Genomic DNA, 18531 nt, shown 5'->3' on the forward strand with positions numbered 1-18531 from the left:
AAGGCCAGTCCTGGCCGGGAGTTTTCAAGACTTCATATCAATTAGTAGATGAATGCGGTGTCATGTTCCTGTCTTCCCAGCTATGCCAGAGGTTAAGATGGGGGGGATTGAGGTTCCCAGCCTGACAGGACAAAAAAATGAGTGAGACTCCATCTCAGTGGGAAAAAGTTGAAGGTAGTACAATATGCCTGTCATCCCAGTGACTTCAGAAAGTATAAAATAGGGGGCTCACCTTCCAGGTCAGCCTGGGCAAAAAGTGAGACCTATTTCCAAAATAACCAGAGCAAAAAGGGCTGGAGGCCTGGCTCAAGTGGGAGAGCACTTGCCTCACAAATGCAAAGCCCTGAGTTTAAACCCCAGTACTAACCCAACCCCTCTCCCCACCCCGCCCCCCCAAAAAAAAAGGAAAAGAAAAAGAATGCTTACTCTTCCAGGTACTTCAATAAGCATTGAAGTAAAAAAAAAAAAAAGACATGGCTTGAGCTCCCAAGAAACTGCAATTCTAATGAGGGAAGCCCAATCTGGAGACAAGCACATGAAGAGTGGATCTCTCAGTACATCTCAGTGCGACAGAAGCATCTTGAAGGGTAAGGAGCTCCTAAACACAGAATATCATTTAAGGACAAAGGAAGGGCACTTGCACGTTCCCCACATCTGAAAAGGGACATCGAAACAGACAAGCATGTGTGTGCTTGGATGCAGAGGTCCTGAGCTCTAGAAGGAAGGACTGTCCCAGAAGGATCCTTATTTGTGGCAATGCTTTGTGTGAGTCCCTGTTAATCACACGATTTGCATAAACAGACCCGCCATAAGTATTTTTTTTTTTGACCAAGTGAAAATTAAATTTGTCTTTTAGAAAACTCATTATGCCTATGGTTGAAATATAAGAGAATTAGTATGCCAAGGCACACTCAAAGAACAGGAGACTCTTGAAACATCTGAGTTTCAGGTTCACAGAGAAATGCTGGTGTCACATTGGTCAAGTTCAAATGAGCAATCAGCTCACCAGAAGTTAATCACATGCACTCTTGGCTCTCAAATGACATTGGTTTTCAAAGATTTTTTTCCCCAGCACTGGGTCTTCATGCTGCACCACTTGATCCACACACCCTAGTCCTTCTGCTTTCAGTGCTTTTCCACATTTTTTGCCCAGATTAGCCTCAGATTACCATCCTCCTACCCTTGCTCTCCCAGTATCTGGGATTGTAGGCATGTACCACCCTGCCTGACTTATTTTTGAGAGAGGAACTTGCTGATATTTTTCTTTTTTTTTTGGCCTGGGCTGGCTTGAACTCTTTTCTCCATCTCCCAAATAGCTGGGATTATAGATGTGAGCCACCACACTGGCCTCCAAGTTCATCTTCTCACCCCACACAGACACACATACAAACACATTCTAACAGAGAGGTTTTGTATCCAGAGATGACGTTTAGAGACCACAGAAAGAACGGAGCCTGATGAATGGGGGGCTGTCTACACTCACTCACTAGCTAAGTGACTCTTTCCATGTTTCTAAAAAGGAAAATAATTCCACGTTGGAGATTAGAATAATGATCACAGTTTTTGAACATCTTAACTTCTGGGGCAGGTTATGAGTGGTTCAATTTCCAATGGGAAATACATAAGTGGTAAACATCCAGCATATGCAATGGTTCTCGTGTTTCTGAAGATTTCCTAGATGGTGTTTCTCCTCTTACCTACTTTTCAGACTTATTAAACCCCTCAGCCTTAAAACCTGCGGAAGCATATGGTAAGTCCCGAATCATTTGCCCCTCTTTTTGAGCTACCCTGTTTCATACTTCCATTAGACTAAATATCCTAAAATTGACTTAATTGCTATACCTACAGGCAAGCTTGCAATATGTGAAAGTGCTTTGGAAAAAAATGAAGTCCTCTAATATTAGCATCGCTGCTGAAAGATGAGTGACACATCAAAGAAATTCGAGCTGGCTTTTCCATGATAATTTAAGGGACTCAAATTCCTCTTAAATCAAACCAGTTCTCTAATATGTCCATTAGTCTAAGATTCAACAACACTAGATAGGGCCATTTAACATTATTTGTTAGCCAACATAAATAATTAAACTGGAATATAGCTACTGTTTTTCTTAAGAGTAATTTGTTTCATATGCCTACAGAATAGAAAAGATGTAGAATAGCTACATCTTTTACAACATCGTGACCTTTATCACCAGAAAACAAAGTGTCATTAAGATGTTTTTCCATTTATGTTTTGTTGTTCATATTGTAGTTTCTAGTTACAGGTGAAGACAAAAATTAAACCCCACCCCCCACAACTTTTTTCTCTTATATTTCATATAGATAATGAAAAGTTAGATTTAATTGTGAGTGTCTTATTTATTGAAAGAGTACTGGGCTTTGAGATCTGATTTCACACCTGTCATAAAATGTCTCATTACTACCTGGAGAATTTGTTTGTCTTTGACCAGTGGGCTAGACTCCAAGCCCTTTTTCTCCTTAGTCAAAGTGATATGAATCCAAATAAACAGAGGTGGGAATTTTCTATTTCCACCCTTTCTAGGAGTGTGTGTTTCCCACCTACATCCTAAAAGAGGTGAATTTTTTCTCTTGCATTGCAAGATACATTATTCTAAACAGCAGTTTCCTATGAATTCCTCATATTTCCAGGTCAGACTTCTAAGGTTATGCCTGCCAACAGGGGACACGCGGGTACAGTAAGTGTGTGCCGTGCGTTTGCTGGGAGTGTCACTGAACCAGTATGTGTCATGGGCTGAGGAAAAGCTGCTCTTAGTTCTAGTCAACTGCTGCCATGTGAGAATGTAATTCCAGTATTATAAGAGCTTCCAAATTTTAAAGGGAAGCTGGAACCTAGAGATAAATGTAAACTAAAAAACCAAATATCCTGATGTCTAAATACTGGCTTAATTTTTTTTTTAACAAAATTGTGCTGGCCGTGCAATGAATGTGTGGGCCAAATTCAGGCACTGGTAACCAGTTTGCAGTCATGCTGCCCACCCATAACACATCTTTGTCCATTGTATTCACTAATCAATCCACGATTCACATGTTTGAGCCTTGAAACAAAGATGTCAGGGGTGGTCTCAGAATGCACATTAACAGATTTTCATTGGTGTCAGCTGTTGGCCAATGCGGCTGGGTTTTCATGGTAAGTAATTTGCCCTACCTACCTCCATGTGGACACAAGTCTTGCTCAATCTTTTAAATCCTAACTCCATATAAATATTCACATAACCCTTAAAACAGATAATAAGTCAGTCATGGTTCATAGACTGCTTCCTCCCCAACATGAAAATAAACAGGCTTTTCTGAGGGATTGGACTTGTCACATGACCTTAATCCAATATTTTTTACACTGTTTCATGGAAACTGAAGGGTTTGATATTCCTTACGGGACTTCAGTTTTCATGGCATACCAGAAGGTTCTCATTAAAATGCTGATTTTATCTAAAAATAACAAGTTTGAGAGTACTTTTCATCAGATTGTGAAATAAAAAGATTGATCTGTAAGGAAAGGGAGCTTATCTTCATCAGTGGATTCCTAATTGTCCATCTGTCCAGCCATGAACCACTTGGTAGGTGTCAAGTTCTCTATACACCTGAAAATGGCATTTCTTACCACTTTTACAAACTCTTAACGGGGTTTGTGTACACTAGTATGTCATACATCAGATCAGTGAATGTATGTGCTTATGATTACATGTAACTGAGATAAAAATGGTGATGGGGATTGATATTCAGAAGTCCTCGTTGAGGAAAATCAGAGAGCTTTCATAACAGATTCAATAAAAAAGGAAATTTGAAGCACTGATCAAGATAAATGAGAAGTTACAAGGTTGGGAAATGTTAACACAAGTAGCAAAATGGAAGACAGAATTCAGTCTTCAGTAATTTTGGGGGGTATGAGAAAAAGCACTGCGACTGGGGTGGGGTGTTTAGTGTGTAACTCACTGAACCTTAAGTTCTTAAAAGATGCAGGACCAGGAAATACAAGTTTAGATAAAAGTGTAGCAATGGTAAATGCATACAGTGAACAGTCTACAGCTTCTGTTAGCTTAGCCCGGCAGAAGATGAACCCAGCGAACAGGAGCCCTGATAGTAATCCAGTTGGAAAGAGATAGTTGGAAAGATGTGTTGACATGCTTTTTTTCACACTGCAGATTAATGTCCTCAGGATAGGACCCTCGTTATATACACGTTTAACTCTCCTAGTGTTTTCTTCACTATGTAGTAATATGAATTGAATTGCATACTTCAATATGTAGTAAATATTTCATTTCATAAATGTTTCTTGTGTGACTACATGAAAATAGAATATAAGGAATGGGAAAGAGAAGGGACTAGAAAGGAAGCCAAGAAGGATGTTTATAGATAGGAAGAGAACAAAAGGATGAAAACCAAAGAAGAGTATTTTACAACGTAGAAAATGTTCTTAGAGACTGAAATGCTTCAGAGAGTTCAATTGGGACAGGGCTTAAAATCAGCCATTGGGGTTGACAGTAGAAGAATGCTGGAAAGTGTAGTTCATGTTTTAAATTAATCATTTGAACTAATCACTTGAATTTCAGAATACGTCCTTTGACTAGGTGTAAGTCAATCTGTAGAAGGCAAGTTTCCAAACCCACAATTTAGCAACATAACTGGCAGTGTAGATCTAGTATAAGAGACTAACAGGCAATTAATTGTGCTGTGTTTCATTGCGGGTTTCCCAATTGAAAACGTTTCCTGCTGATAGGGCAGGCTTAGTGTATATGAAAGGAAAAAGTGAAAGAGAAGACATTCACACTGGGATTAAAAACGTCAAATATAGACTTATCTGGCAGTGCATTGATTTGCTTAAAGATATCAAAGTTTTTAGTTCAAACCTTCTCATGATGGAAATACAAATATAAATAAAAGGATAACAATTCTGTGTCAAAAAGGAGAGCTCTTTGATAGTTCTGTTTTTACATTTCATTGCTCCAAATGTTTGTAAAGCAAATAACCATTTAAAAGCTCAATCTAATAAGACCCTGAATGTTGTTCTAGAAAATTTAAGTATCTTATTCCTTTCTATAACTCAAATTTTTCCTAATCAGGTGGAATTTTTTTAGTATTAAATATTCAGACATATTTAATTATGTATGATATAGTTATGCTGTAATACTACATTGCCATGCTTTGTGAGAAAGACACTAAAATCTAATGAATAATTGCATTTCGATAGTATTGCTTTGTTGTTAAGATAATAATAGAAAGTAGTGCAGTTTCTTCTCAAAAATCATCCTGTGTGCATCAGAAAAATAACACTGCTTTACAGTTTATTTAGATAATGTCTGATAAAGTCCGAAAGAACCAATATGCTTTTTGGTTTGTTTGTAACTCGCAGAGAATTTGGCACTCTGAATTACGGAGCAATCATTGATCAACTAGCAAGACCTCTTAAAGCCCATAATAGCTAACAGGAGAGATAAGCTATAGAGTTAGGAATTTTAAAATGTCAAGCAGTACTAATAATTCATGCATCCTGGGACCACAGAGCCACAAGCATGTCAGTGATAATGACATACTGCTTGGAAAATAGGTGAAATTAAAGCTAGTGCTTAGTTAAGAGAATCACAGAACTTTGGTCAATTATCTTCTCCGGCATAGGAGGCTGCAGATTTGTGTTTTGTACATATTTCTGTTACTTATTATACCTTTCAGACAAATACCCCCAATTCTACTGGCTTCACATACCATCAGTTGACAAAGGGCCCAACAAAGCATAAAAACAAAAGGTGTAGATAATAAACAGGAATGCACAAAATAAATGTCAATACCTGAGCAAGTCGAGTGTGCTAGAGGATAGAAGGGATTCACACACAGGAAATATTTATGAAAAGAGATGACAAAGTAATGAATCTTTAGGAAGGCTACTCTTCTGTTAAAATAATTGTTTAGATGTGTTATTTTTATTATTTCAATGTAGCCTATTTTAGAAATCACACTTAGAAATGAGATTGCATCTAAACATTGAAAAAGTCCACCAATTCTCCAGAAACTACCTTCCCCCCACCATTGGTCTTTGCATTTGAAAGAAGCTTTAAGCAAACAGTTGCATTTGAAGAGAAAGGGAACACCAGGCACAAGTTAAGGAGAAGATTGTGTTTTATTGAGTGATTACCACGCTGAGAAACAAAACGTGACCATGGCTATCAAATAACTCTCCCCCTACACACAAAAAATCTTGAAATCAATTTTTAATGAGAAAAACAGAAAAAAGGATATTCATCTAGATTTTGTTTTATGCACATAATTCTATCTTCTCCTAATTCATCAATATGCTTATAATTCTTGCATTTCATGTTGAACTCAACACCCAAGAGCCTTGAACATCATCTACCCACCCATTAAAAACTATTGATGAATTAGACACCATTGATAGATCCTTGAAATAATTTGTGACTCTTTAAACTAACGGCCGTTTCTCTAAAGGGAGAAAATGACAACAAAACATAAAAAAGAGTGCCTCATTACAAAGGAACCCACCATACATAATTTAAAACTTTCCCTACCAGAGAGCAAGTCGAGAATGCATTCTGAGTAACTGCTACTCAATGCAGAACGATTCTTTTTCATGGAACTCAGGGTACAGATTATTGACTGGTCATTATGAGAAAAACAAATATCATCTGTAAATAATAATTAGAATGGAATACTATTTAAGCTTCTGAAAAGAACTTAAAATATGTATAGAGAAGCTCTGAAGCTAATAAAAAGATAATGCAGACTGCTTCAAAGCAGTGCACATTTAATATGGTTCAGCCTCTAACACAGTGAAACAATGTTAAATCTATTTTCTTACGTCCTATTTAAAAAACCTCTCAGTTGCATCAAGAATGGTTCAGCTCATTTGAAGTTACAGCCTGGTTTAGGAAAATTGCATTTTACTGCTCTCCTATTGATTTTGATCAAATTTAAAACTGTCCCTATCTGCTGATTCTGCTTTCTGTTGAATTTAAAATGTCCACACTATTTACATAGCACTGAAAAATTACTGTTTTAATGTATCAGATTTTTAATACAGTTCTCTTTTTGTGGTTTATGTGCTAGCTTGCTACCAAGAGGAGAATTAGATGTCATTTTCCTTTGTAGCATACAACGAAAAGTCATATTTTTCTTTAATCAGCAATGACATACCTATTGACTAAGAAATAAAACCATTTTTCATTTCCTTTCTTTTTTCTTTTTTGCTTAAAAACGATCAGTGCTTCAATTGTTTTTGTGTTTGTAGCTTTAAACAAAACTAGTACTTAGTATTCCTGGGTACTTCAACAATCTAAAAATCATTTTCAAACAAACACAATGTCATCTTCAACTTAGCCCAATCAAAGATGTCAAGCTCTGATATCTCACTTAGCTTATGGACAAAAGTTCTTTCCCTAAATTAATATACTACATATACGAGAGACACATAAAATTCCAATCTCAAAGTCTGCTGATTGTTAGCCCCCTGGACTGTTCTTTTCTTCCCTATAATGTGGCAAATGATTTATTCAGAAGATAGTCTTGGAAAATGTTTAAATATCCCGGCAAACAACTAATGTGCATCCATCAATGTACAAACCAGATTTTGTTTCTACCTTCTGTTAAAAGTGATTTTCGTCCTCAAATAAACATTACTAAGAAGCTATAGATTCAGTTGCTAAGCACCCATTACAAATGAAATAGCCACATGGGATGAAAGTCACATCACCTAGCAAAAATGAAATTTGCATTCTTGGTGCAAATTCATCATGACTGTGCTCTCAGTGCTGCCACCTTAGGGGCCTGAAGTAATTTTATTGCAATCATGAAAACATATATTATAGGTTTATTAATTAGGTACATATAGAAATTCCTCTTTCCCTGAGACTTGAATTTAACTACACCAATAGCATTTTTGCCTGCTAACTGAATTTGCTGTATTCTGGTAATCTTAAAATTCATTTAATTTTTCCATTTGTTTTGTGTTTTTGTTTTTGTTTTTAACATGAAATCATCCAAGTCACAGAGTAAACTGAACTACAGACTCAGCTATTAGTTAAGGAAGAATCAGGGATGAGGAGGAAGGAAAACTGGGGTTCACTAAATGCCTTTTATTTATGTATTCATTCAATATTCTTTCTCCTATCAAGTTCAGAAAACTGCCACTGGGTGTTGGATGCTAAGCAAATTTCATAGACATTAACTCAGTACAACTCATTCATAAAACATTGCTTTCTCTACTTGTATTTATTCAATTAAACATGTCTGGAAATGCAGGTCTTTGCTCTACCATGAACAAAATAATCTCATAGAACTCTTTCCTTTTGTGGACTTTCGTTATCCAGATGAATTTGAGTGGCTACAATTACTTCCATGTGCTGTGATTACTTCTGGTCCTAAGATCATTCTTCCATTTCTGTAATCATCAGCTTAGTAGCAACATAGCACAATATAGTAACTCTGGGTATGAAAACAAAGATTCATTAACAACCCTCACACTTTCCTTTGAAATATCCTATAGGAAATATTAACTCCTATTACCTCCAAACATACAGATTCAAGTTCTCCAAAGATAATATTACTAGCACTTACAGTATAAAATGAAAATACTTTCTCAGGAAAAATTAAGTTTATCACATATTTGATGAATTATGAAGGTCTCATTGTATATGATTTTATAATTATTTCTTTTTTATAAATTTTTATTAGGCTGTATTCATTATATGTGGGGATTCATAGTGATATTAGATTTATGTTGTACATTATTTACATTTTCCCATTGCCTCTCCTCTCAATCCCCTCCCCACCCCACTTAAAGCAATTGCAAGAGGTTTCTTAGTTCTGTTTCATATAGGTATATGAAGTCCATCTGCCATACTATTTTCAGACCTTAGAGATTTAAAAAAATTTTCCAAATTACTCTTATTGTTTTACACTTGACAAAAAGGAAGAATTGAGAAATTTTGTTGTAAATTAAGTCATGTGTTGCAATTATAGAAAATAGTTATATTAATCAAGTTCTAAATGTTACCCAACTTGTCACCCAGTAGTAAACGATGGAGTGTTCTAGTATATGTGAGTCACCTGATAGTGTTTTTTGTGCATGGCGGAGAGAGACACATTGGTTAATGGCAGGCACTCCTTATTTCGCTACCACAGGTCAAGTCTTTTTCAACAAAGTTTTGAAATTATAATTTTATCTAATTCTGTGCAACTTTTAATATTATAAAATTGTAAAGGAATTTGAAAGAACAAACTTGTCATCTTATCTCCTTGAAGGCTGGTTATGCATTTTAAAGATGGTTACATAGAAATAAATATAAATACACATTGGCATACCCATGTCATTCTGATTCCTCATGAGTTTATGAAATTTTTTTCTAAAGGTTATTCCTCAATCATCACTTTTTAGTTGTTGGAAAGCATTTCCCATATTACAGACAATTATCGATAATTTTAATTATTTTTAATATCTTTTCTCATGTGGGAACATTATAATTTATTTTTCAAGTTATGTCTTATTGCTTGCTTTTCTCTTTTTTCAGTATCATAAATGTTACTCTCATAAACACCTTCCAACACAACTTTCCATCAGCATGCCCGTAATTTTATTTTCTTTATGATAAATTCACAGGAATAGAATTTGCTATCCCTTATGCTACAAATATTTTAAGACTCTTGAAGCATTTTGCAAAATTGAATTTTTAGAGGGTTTATCAATTAGTTTACACTGTCTCTGTTTTAAAGTGTTGCTCCCACTGTACTTACATCAATTGTGGATTCTAGTCTCAGTAAAGTCTTGCTAAGTACATGGCAAGTTGTACCAGGTGTTGCTTAACTGTGTAACACCCATCACCTAAGTAGGAGGCCATACTGTGTGTTAAAGACACAGGCTTAGAGCAGATGGTGGGGTCCTGCAGGTGACCTGGCCTGGCTAGAATTTCTCACTAATAAATGTATAATTAGACTTCCAGGTGGTGTGCAGGGACAGACAGCTCTGGGAATTTTACACAGCATAAGCTTTGGACTTGACTTGCAAAACAAATGAGCCCTCTTGGAGTAGAAAGAAAAGAACTCCCCAGGTCACAGAACAGAGCTTGTTTTTTTTTCATGCCTTTACAATATGGACTTCATATGAAAACACACTCATAAATTTAAAGATGAAGAAGTTTTCTTACCAGGGCATAAAAAATATATCCATACTGAAGAAAAACTTTTAAATGTAACAGTGATAGTTACCTTTGCAAATGATATCCAATCAAAATAGCAGCTTTCTGAATGACTGATGAGTGATTTGGAGAGTGGCTGTGATTGTGACTGTGATTATTTTAAGTAAACTCATCTGGACTTCACTTCATTTTGTCTAGCTTTATGTGCAGAAACCAGTTAGAACGTCTAACAATATCACTAACAATGAGACCAGGAAGTTATTTTGATCATATTGCTTTGTAGTGAACAATAATTCATTTACTAATCCATACATTGGGGGACTGGTATCACTGACTTAAATGAGTGAATGGAGCTATATTCCTGAAAGTAAATTTTGTGACTTTTAAGTGATCTTACCTTAATGAAAGATCATTCAGACTAAATCCGTATCATCCCAAAATAAGTTAATTCAAATTGATTATCAAGGTATAGAGAAAACTTTGGACTTCCCAAATTCATAGGAAAGGTAGTATTGTAATTAACTGGTAGCTGATATTTAAATTACTGCTTAGTAAGAGACTGTTAAGAAGAATCATAACTCATAATTTAATTCATATCAACTCAAAATTGCTTAGTAGGAAATAGTTGGAAGTGTTTTGGAAAGGAATTTAACTATTATATAAATTTATTCATGAGTGAAATTTTCTTCATATGCCTGTTATCGGAAATCTTTTCTTTAAGCAGATGTTCTGTGGTCACACAATAACAGACAGTCTTTCTCCTAAATCTACTTGTACTGAGAATTTATGTCATTATCAGTTCAGAAAAAGTCTGTGAGAAGAATAATGATTTCCTGATAATAAATGAAGTATCTCTAATTCACATTACCTGGTTCCCCAGATGTTACAGAATGATAATGCTATAGAATGCTACTATATATTTCTTTGTGCTTGTTTCTAAACATTTTTATTACATTTATATCAATTCAATGATTCAAATAAGACTCTCATAAATAATGAATAGATTAGGTAAATTTAATGTAATCATTGTCAACTGAAATGTTATAAATATGTTAGAGACAGTGAGTGAATAGTTTCATATTCTCTGCATTTTATAATGACTAAAAATGGATGTGTGTCTTAGAAGAATGGGGAAAAGCCATTTTTATCCACTTGAAACAAAACAGAAGACAGAATCATGTGATTCTGAAACCTCAAATGTACTTCATTAAGTTCCTCAGAACAGATCTGGTGTTGAACAGAAACCTAGAAGTCATTTCAAGTAAAGAATTGCCATTAAGAATTCTGAGACCAATGGTTACAGACTGGGTATTTTTCTGTAATTGTGGTCCAATTTCACACTGGCGTTAAGGTCACAGAAGCTCAGAGGGTATCCCGATACATGATCTCAATCTCCAGCAGACGAGGCCTCATCCTTACGTGTTGCAATGGACTAACTTCAAAACTGACAGGATTATTAGGAAAGTACAGGCAGGGCAATGTGTCTGGAAATATACAAAATACAAAATGTACAAATCTACACAGGAATCAACACACAGGGTCACGATTACTGATGTCAAAGCAATAACACAACTTCTAGACTTTGCTTTTGTTTCTAAAAGCTTTTGAAAGAAATGCAATTGACTAACACTATCATTGAGAGGTAGATTGACAATCCTTTTCTTTCTGGAAAATAATACGGAGGGTTTAAAAAAAATTTCCATGATTGGAAGATATTTCAAAAATTTAAGGGCAATAGAACAAGTAACAAGTAGAATAGTTTTCATTTTATGGTTTTGCCCACACTGCTTGATGGTGGTTGTAAACTGACTATCCTTTAAATGCTCTATGCTCTTGGGGCCCTATCTCTTCCAGTCCACAAAAAGAAAAAAATGATTTTAATTTGCATTTCCTTTATTGCTAGAGATGGTGAGCATTTTTTCATGTGTTTTTTGGCCATTTGAATTTCTTCTTTTGAGAAAGTTCTGTTTAGTTCATCATTAGCAACACCACCAACAACAGGTGTTGGCGAGGATGCGGGGAAAAAGGAACCCTCTTACACTGTTGGTGGTAATGTAAACTAGTACAACCACTCTGGAAAAAAAATTTGGAGGCTACTCAAAAAGCTAAACATTGATCTACCATATGATCCAGCAATCCCACTCTTGGAGATATACCCAAAAGACTGTGATACAGGTTACTCCAGAGGCACCTGCACACCCATGTTTATTGCAGCACTATTCACAATAGCCAAGTTATGGAAACAGCCAAGATGCCCCACCACTGACAAATGGATTAAGAAAATGTGGTGTCTATACACAATGGAATTTTATGCAGCCATGAAGAAGAACGAAATGTTATCATTCGCTGGTAAATGGATGGAATTGGAGAATATCATTCGGAGTGAGGTTAGCCTGGCCCAAAAGACCAAAAGTCATATGTTCTCCCCCATATGTGGACATTAGATCAAGGGCAAACACAACAAGGGGATTGGACTTTGAGCACATGATAAAAGCGAGAGCACACAAGGGAGGGGTGAAGATAGATAAGACACCTAAAAAATTAGCTAGTATTTGTTGCCCTTAATGCAGAGAAACTAAAGCAGATACCTTAAAAGCAACTGAGGCCAATAGGAAAAGGGGACAGGAACTAGAGAAAAGGTTAGATCAAAAAGAATTAACCTAGAAAGTAACACACATGCACAGGAAATTAATGTGAGTCAACTCCCTGTATAGCTATCCTTATCTCAACCAGCAAAAACACTTGTTCCTTCCTATTATTGCTTATACTCTCTCTTCAACAAAATTAGAGATAAGGGCAAAATAGTTTCTGCTGGGTATTGAGGGGGTGGGGGGGAGAGAGAGGGGGCGGAGTGGGTGGTAAGGGAGGGGGTGGGGGCAGGGGGGAGAAATGACCCAAGCCTTGTATGCACATATGAATAATAAAACAATAAAAAATAAATTAAAAAAAAGAAAAAAATGAAGTTACATTGTAGTGGAAGAGAGTAAAGCTACATTTAATAGTTCCCAGACAGAAAGAACTGTTAAATTTTGAACCCATGAAAGGAAACTGATAAACCTGTGTCTCTCTGTTTTGACCATCTTTGACTTTTTCTCTCTCAATCTCTCTCTGTCTCATCCCTCATTTGCCTTTCTAAACCCTCTGAAACATTTCTTTCTGAAGTTCAACTGGATAGCATGGTACATACTATCTTAGAGACTGTCATTAATATACCCTTGTGTAGGTAAAATCACTTGGGAATTCAATTTACTGCTTTGAGCCCTCAATATTTTTATTAGAGAAACCCAAGCCAGTATGAAGAAGGTCACATTTGTTACTTGCCTTAATTTATGTCCTAAAGTTCAAATTCCTGTCTCTCATCATCATCAAATCTCTGTTGAAAACAGTCTACTTCAACAGAAAGCTAAGGCACAAAATATGGAATTAGCTATCTCCTATTAAAATTTAGACACAAGGAAACAAAACTTCACAGAAAAACCTGTATTATTTTCATCTTATCATTTCTTTTAAATCAAACACAGAGCTCCGTGCTGTGTGCCTGTGTACCCAATGGGTGCACACAGGTGGACCTCGATGGTGATGCCATAGCAGTCAGGGTTTGGGGTCAGACCTGGGGCCTAGGGCTTTCCTAGGTTTCAGCCTCTGATGGAACAACCTTGCATTTTGCTCCAATGTGCTATACAGAAATTATTTTCTGTGCCATCTTGTGTAAAAACTTGAGAAATTCTGATGTACAATACACATTGCAGATTGTAGTGCTTGTGGTAGAATTGGGAGCTATCCAAATCATAATGATAAATGCATCAGTGGGGCTACTTTCTTTTTAATCCACCAGTTTAAAGAACATGTTTGTGTTAGATGGAATTATCTTGCAAAGATCCGGGGAAATAGAACAGAAACAATGTTGAATGCTTTAAGTCTCTTACATTTACAGCATGGTGGTTAGAAAAATCTCCCTTAATGTGATAAATAGGAAGGAAAAGATATTTATTTTGATATATTGGTTTCTGTTTTCAAAGGTCAATGTCTACCCCATGGACATTCTAACCAGTGCTATATGCACATTTTTCTTCATGGTTTGTTTTTTGGTTTTGGGGTTTTTTTTTTTGCAACTATAGGGACAAGTAAAATTTTGGACCAGAAAAAATAAGGAAGTTTATTGAATTTGCTATGTCTGGAAATGTCTGGAAGAGTTCATGTTTCTTATTTCACATTTAGTGACAAATGTATTTCAAACAAAAGATACCAACAAGGTCCTAACTCATTTTATTATGTTGATTTTAGTTTTTGTATGTGTGCTTTTTATTTACAAATGGAACTTACTTCAGTATGATATTTTGCTGTCCTTGGTTTGTTTGTTTATTTTGAGACCAGGTCTCACTATGGAGCCCTTTAATTCTCTGCCTCAGCCTCTTGAGTTCTGGAATTACAGGCACCTGTCACCATTCCTGGATTGTTTTAATTTAGCAGACTTTATCTTTAAAATAATTTTCTTGGAAGAAAAGTAGTAATTTCATGTTGAGTGTACACTAGAATCTGTTCTTTAAAATGGGAATTATACTACATGGAAATGAAACACCAGAGGGCCAAGCACAGTGATTTAGGCCTTACCTCAAAAGGTAGAGATCAGGAAATTTGGTGTTTAAGGCCAGCTGGGCAAAAAGTTAGTGAGACCCCATCTGAACAAAAAAGTTGGGCATGGTGGTATGCACCTGTGATGCCAGCTATTCAGGAGATATAAATAAGAAAGTTGAGGTCCATACTGGCTGAGATCACAAGAAATGTGAGGTCCTATTTGAAAAATAAAGCAAAAAGATATGGCTCAAGTGGTAGAACACCTGCCTAGCAAATGAAGGACCTGAGTTCAAACCCAGTACCTTAAAAAAGAAAAAGAAAAGAAATACCAAGAAATGTAAGCCTTAATAATGACACAGGTCTTTCAAAAAGTAGTAGCAGAAAACACTGGAGTCGGGGGAACTGGAGACATAGAGACATCCTTGTCTCAAGTCATTAGTTCATAGCAACTTTACGTGTTGTCAAACGTTGACAATTTGGGCTCAAGTCTGGAGAAACACTTCCATGTTGTCATAAGTACATTTTTACAAGTCCTTGCTGTTACTTCAAATCTGTCTCATGTCTTGTAAGATGCAGATAAAGTCAGGTGCCAGTGACTCACGCCTGTAATCCTGGCTACTTGGGGGGATCGTGGTTCAAGAATCAGCCTGGGCAAAATAGTTCAAGAGACCCTATCTGCAAAATAACCAGAGCAAAATGGACTGGAGATGTGGCTCAAGTGTTAGAGTGCCTGCTTCCCAAGTACAAAGCCCTGAGTTCAAACTCCAGTCCCTCCCCCCAAAAAAGATTCAGATAAATTACACAATAATTGTAATACACAGATAATGTGTTGGGAACTAAAACACTACCTTATATCGTTGAAGTTCACAACTTTTGGGTTAGGAACTAATATCCCATTTTATAGTTGATAAAATTGAGTCTCAGGTATATTAGGTAATTTGTCCATGATTGACCACTGTTTGGTAGATCCAAAGTCAGTTCACTTGATTTCCAAAGACTACAAAATTTTCCCTTTGTCTATCCTGTGTCTGTAGGTTGAAATGTGTACAGGATTATCAACGTGAGCAGAAAAATATCCATTGAAAAAGATAAAGATAAGAAATATGTTTCCACTTAAAATGATGGCACATTTTAGGACTCGGAGCTAGGTCTAGAATGAACTCCTCAGTCAGGGACGTGATGTGTCCCATAAAGTGAGAAGTTGTGCCCAATAATCTGAAACTACTCGCTGTATCTTCAGAGGGCATGGGGACACTTTTTTGGAGTTTTCAGTCTGACTTTAAAATCTGGACACTTCTTTTTAAGCAAGGTTAAGTGGTGTCATTCTCAGTTTGCATCAGAACCAAAGGGAGTATGAGAGCGACTTAAACACTGGATAGTGCTAGAGTAGAGACAAGAATGGTGAGTGGAGACTGATCAGTTGAATGAAGTCAGGGATTATGTGTGTTATGTTATTACTATTTTCTCAATACCTAGAATTGTGCCTGCTACCTACTAGATATTCAATAAATAGTTATTAAATAAATAAATGAGCTTAAGGTTTAGGGCAGTATTGCCTTTAGTATTGTTGAAAATCAATCAGAACTCTCTAGATTTGGTGACACTTGGATACAGTCAAGTGTCCCCAAACTCTTCCTATTTTCACTTAGGCAAACCTCAAGTCACTCAACCTGCTTTTACACATCTATGAACTGTGACCCCCACAAGAACTGCAGCACCCCAGACTTCCTGAAAGTGGACTCACAGGCACATATCCAACTTCCCACACTGAGTAGCCAGCCATCCAACCTCCACGAACCAGCGACTGTTCTCTGAGGCCTTTCCCAAGCCTGCCTGAATGGGAGACAGTTAGAGCAATTATTTTAGAAAATGAAAACTTTTAAGCCTCTTTTTTTGAAATTCTGACTCTAAAAATCTTCTCTTTTTGCAAAAGAACACATTTCACATAATTTTATGAGCAGGTATGTGTGAGAAATGCTTTTCAGACAGCTCCATTAGAAACTTCTGTGAGCCAACTCTCCTGCCCACACTTGGATACAAATGGACCGTGGTGGTCATCTTGGTTTATCTTTTTTTTTATACCGGCAGCATTTATTCAATAGTACTTAGTCACCACTTCTTGTGAGGCACCTGGGGCACAGAAATGAAAAGTCAGAATGTGTTACACACTTCCAGAACCAGGTCCAGGTAAAATAACATTGGAATGTCGATTTGTGGTAGGCTGAGAGCAGACACTGAGGGATTCTGAGCAAGATTCAGCCCAATCAGGCTTGCAGGTTGAGAAGGTCACTTTGGGAGAGATGTCAGGCATGGTGGAGTGGTCACTCGTGACTTGTGCCAAATAATTAGTAAGAATACTATTTTTTTGTAGTTCAACCAAGAAAGAATGAGAACATGCACCCAGAGCAAGGCAATGGAGATAAAGAGGAGGAAAGCACCAAAATAGTTCCATCTAGTTTTAGTAAATAGAGTATTAGATCAAGGAATCAGAGTGACGACATATTGATGAAAAATAAGTAGATCTCAGTATCAAATATTCAAAGGTTATCCCATTCACACTGATCAGGAGCTTACACAAGTTTAGCCCTGTTGAAGATACAAATGTCCTCACTAAAACACGCTCCCTGCTCTCAGGAACCACTTTTGGCAAGAGAATCAGAATTACGTAGAGATTGTTTATAATAAGATAATATTTAAAAGAGGGTCTATAACGTTGGTGGTAAAAATTACCACTACGCTGACAAAAAGAGGGCATTTAATGTTGAGAGAATGTTTATGTGGGAAAATGATGAAGAAAAATCCAATCAGAAATGGCAGTCATTCCTTGCTTAGTCGTCTGTAAATTATGGGATGTTTTTCCCCATTGATTTACGGTCCATTATCTTTGCAAAGGAGCAATGGGTGGAAGGAAGATATCATTGGTCATAACAGACAGAGAGAGACATGCAACTCCAACCACAAAATTAAACTCATAGAAAGCACGGAAGACTTTCCAAAACATTAGTGTCAAAAATCACTGCGCTGAGAACCACATTTCTATTTAAATTTCTTTTCTGTATCACCGTATTGAGGCTTCCTACCTGAGGCAGAAAACTTCGGGAAACACTTACCCAAAATGCCAGAACTAGTTTTTACTTTGCCTTAGCAAGAATCTTTGAAAGTGGGAACACATTGGCCAGATATCGCTGTCCAATTTTCCTCAACGGAACAAGGTGAATACAGAGCTGTGAATCAGATTGTCAGTACTAGACTTGTGCTACTGAGCTTCCAAGAACATATTCCTGATTTTGCAGTTACTACTCCATTCAGGTATTGAATTCCAGTCTTCAAATTAACTCTTACAAATGTTAATCCATGAGGCCCTTTGTTCTGTCATTCGTCATATCTTCCTACATCTTATTCTTCACCCTGCCTCTAGATTGTATGTATATAAATGTGTACATACATATGGAACACATATGTGGAGTTAAAGCAATTTAGAAATTAGCCAGCACAAAACTTCAAGCAAATTTGCCTGTTGACAATCAGAAAGTACTCCAAATGAAAACAGAAACAGCACGCATTGTCTGCCAGACTGGATTGCTCACTAGCTACACGAGGTCTCAGTGACTGTCCATGTGTCTGTTCAACATCTGACCACACTGAATTGAGTCAATTGTTTCCATACCCACACCCTCATCGTTCTTGCTAGAGTGTGCATCTGGAAAGGAACTCTGTGCCTTATTCACTCTTGTATCTAAAGAAACCTTGGCACCAAGTAAGTTCTCAATAACTGTATGATGGATGCTGATTATCTAAA

The 18531-nt window shown here is 36.6% G+C and overlaps 1 long non-coding RNA gene across 2 annotated transcripts in view; it reads left to right on the forward strand.

The window, feature by feature from the left end:
* The window catches only part of LOC141414960 (uncharacterized), a 79786-nt gene that overhangs the window by 27638 nt on the left and 33617 nt on the right, over window positions 1-18531 (forward strand). For both annotated transcript variants that reach the window (XR_012439979.1, XR_012439980.1), the window contains exon 2: window positions 435-587. This is a non-coding gene — a long non-coding RNA (uncharacterized lncRNA). The remainder of the gene's footprint in view (window positions 1-434; window positions 588-18531) is intronic.

The sequence above is a fragment of the Castor canadensis genome, chromosome 12 (assembly GCF_047511655.1).
Source record: "Castor canadensis chromosome 12, mCasCan1.hap1v2, whole genome shotgun sequence".
In the NCBI taxonomy this organism is placed as follows: Eukaryota; Metazoa; Chordata; class Mammalia; order Rodentia; family Castoridae; genus Castor; species Castor canadensis.